Below are 3132 nucleotides of genomic sequence, written 5' to 3' on the forward strand. Positions count from 1 at the left end.
AGAAAATCAGACCTGAACCTTCAGTCAGAGTTACATAAAGACAGTTCTAAAGTCGGCCTTCTGTCACCTGAAGAACATTTCCAGGATTAGAGGACTAATGAGAAACTCATCTATGCSTTTATCATTTGTCTCATTGATTAGTTCAACAKTATCCTCACAGGTCTGCCTTAAAAAAAATCAATTGCTGCTGCTGGGGTTCTGAGTAAAACCAGGAAGATAGAGCGCATCACCCAGTTCTAAAGTCCTTCCACTGAGAGAATTAACATTAAAATACTGTTAGTTTATAAATCACTGAGCAGTTTAGCACCACAACACATTAAAGATCTGCTACTGTTTTATCGGCCAGAACCAGAACCAAACATGGAGAAGCAGCATTCAGCTTCTAYGCACCACAAATCTGGAACAAACTACCAGAAAACTGCCAAACAGCTGAAACACTGAGATCCTTTTAACAAAGCTAAAAACTCACCTGCTTAGAGCTGCCTTTAATTAGTAACAACTGGAACATTGATTATATTTGATGTGTATGTGCTTGATGATTTTGATGATGGTATTTGACAAAATGTAATGTTTATCGCTTGCTTCATAATTGCTGACTACGATGTTTTCATGATGTAAAAGCACTTTGAACTGTCTTGTTGCTGAAATGAGCTACAAAAATAAACTTGATTCGACTTTATTTGATCTATTGTAGTGAAGTAAGAAGAAGGTTATAATCTGGAAGGATCACTCTACAATCAGAAACCAAGAAAAAATAAATAAATTACATTCATCTTCAAACTAATCAGATGTTTCAGAGTTGATTTTCTGGAAAACAAACAAGCTGATCCAGTTGTGACTGACAGGAGAAGAACCTTGATATTTAGGAGCCCAGTGCAACAAACATACCTCCGCTGGTCTCCAACTATCATCAGGTCTATTCCTGCAGCCGTTCTCCAAGGAGCTCCCAAAACCAGATAGCTACACACACACACACACACACACACACACACACACACACACACACACACACACACACACACCTGTTCCTGGATATCACTCCTCCACACGGCTGTCTCGACGGAGCGCAGTTAATCGCTGATTTGGCACACTTACAGCGACAACATACCGAGGTCCAGTTTCAGCCGCCCAGCGCCCCACACATAAGAAAACACGCTTTCATTCTTGTCCTCACTCACACACGGTGGGCACATTTCACTTTACAGACACACTCGCACACAAACGCTCGCTCAAAAAACAGAAATAACTTCTTTCAGTCACACAACAGTCGTGCAACGGCCGTGGAGGACGGCCACATCTGACTCTCATCTGACTGCTGATTCACCAAAAAAAACCTGCATTTTCAAAGCCGGCCTRAAATGTACAATTATTGCAGTCTGGCGACAGCTTGTATATGCTGGAACGCTCAGGGTTTTGTGGCTTTTGCCTAAATGGGAAACAATTAAAGAGGCTTTTGGCAGCGCATGAAGCTAGACAGATTAAAAATGGCTGAGCTTTTCAGAGGGAGAGGCCTGTGTCGAGTCATGGGAATCTGTAAACTTTATACTTCGACGTTCGATCGGTTTGTATTTGTGTGTAGCTAGAGGTAGTTTTTCATGTTGTTCAAACGAGGAGCGCCTTGAAAAAGTGTTTATTTCCTTTTAACTTGCTCACGTTTTGCCACGTTACGACGAGAAGGAAACTTCCACATGAGCCRAACTGCTGTCGAAGGAAAGACCCAAGAAATACAGCAAAACAAAAAAAAAAAGTTAATTAAATTCATTTTACATACATGAAAATGTGTATTTCAAAAAAGAGCATCAGGATTACAGTTGTGTTCAGTTTTATGACGATTAATTAAACTTTGCTGCTAATTGTGAATCCATATCAACTTCCTAAAATAATGACTTAAGGAATTTCTTTTGCCNATGGCAAATAAACTAAACAATGATGCCTTTGAGTCTTGCTTCACTTGTAAGCACTGCAAGACAAAATCGCATTCTTTTCCAGTCAAAGTCCGGCTTAAATGTTCCTTTCTTATCTACCAGTCGACCTGTAAATGCACCCCGGACTGTTTGGATTTAGTTTTTCCAGGCAGTTTGATGTCTGATTCCATCGAACTCTTTTAAGACCGCAGTGTTTGACTTTTTATAAAAATATGTTTTTTTTTCTACATATTTGTTAAAACGGTCATCATGTCGTGACAGTGTAATATGTGACAGATTATCTATCAAAATAAAATCAAACTTCTCCTTGTGGTTCTATTGCTGGCTGCAGAAATGCGTTGCTCCTGATCAAAAACAACCAATCAGAGCTGGGAGGAGGGTCCTAGTGCTGTCAATCAACCTCAAGTATATGCTGCTCAACATGCTAAGTGGATTAGCCATTAGTTAATCTGCTAATAGCAGAGAAACAACTTATCGTTACAGAAAAACAGTTTATCTGACGTCATCTGTGGCTAAGCTAACTAGCTTAGCATTCACGACAAGGAAACTAGCTGTAGCTCATATACGAAGAAAGGAGGGTGTATGTCAAGTTCTGCTTTAATGTGTGTAGTTTCCCCCACTTGAACAGGATGGATGCATCTACAGTTTTGCTCAACTGGAATCCACTCAAAAGACCGAGCAGTTATCTTCATTTATCTCCTATTTATTTATCAGTTTTCTTTTACATTTGGTCCCGAAGTAGGTAAAACCCTTTAAACAGCTCCAAAAGAAGATAAATATTACTAACCTGTATTATTTAAGTTTACATAAATTAATTTTACTCAGACTGCAAGTAAAAAATAAGACTAAGTAAACCACCATGAATCAACCCAGAAAAGTGCTTAAAGTAAAACAAAAATAATTAGTTTTTTAACTTTAAAAATGCAAAATTTCCCAATAATAAATTTCAAGTTATTATTTTACGTAAATTAAATTATTTAATGTCTGTCAAATCCATCAGTTAAAAATTATGATGCAAAACTCATTCCAACCATCAAAATCACTCATTAATATGCCAAACATTGACAAGATTTTAATAACTACATTATAATTAAGTTCAAACAGCGGTATTGCAAACTTTCATTTATTTAAAAAACGCCACAAAGAGAAGAAAAAACTTGAACGCAGAGAAGATAAGAGATGCTGTTCAAATTCGCCATTTTTACTC

This window comes from Poecilia reticulata, linkage group LG22 (assembly GCF_000633615.1).
Source record: "Poecilia reticulata strain Guanapo linkage group LG22, Guppy_female_1.0+MT, whole genome shotgun sequence".
Classification (NCBI taxonomy): Eukaryota; Metazoa; Chordata; class Actinopteri; order Cyprinodontiformes; family Poeciliidae; genus Poecilia; species Poecilia reticulata.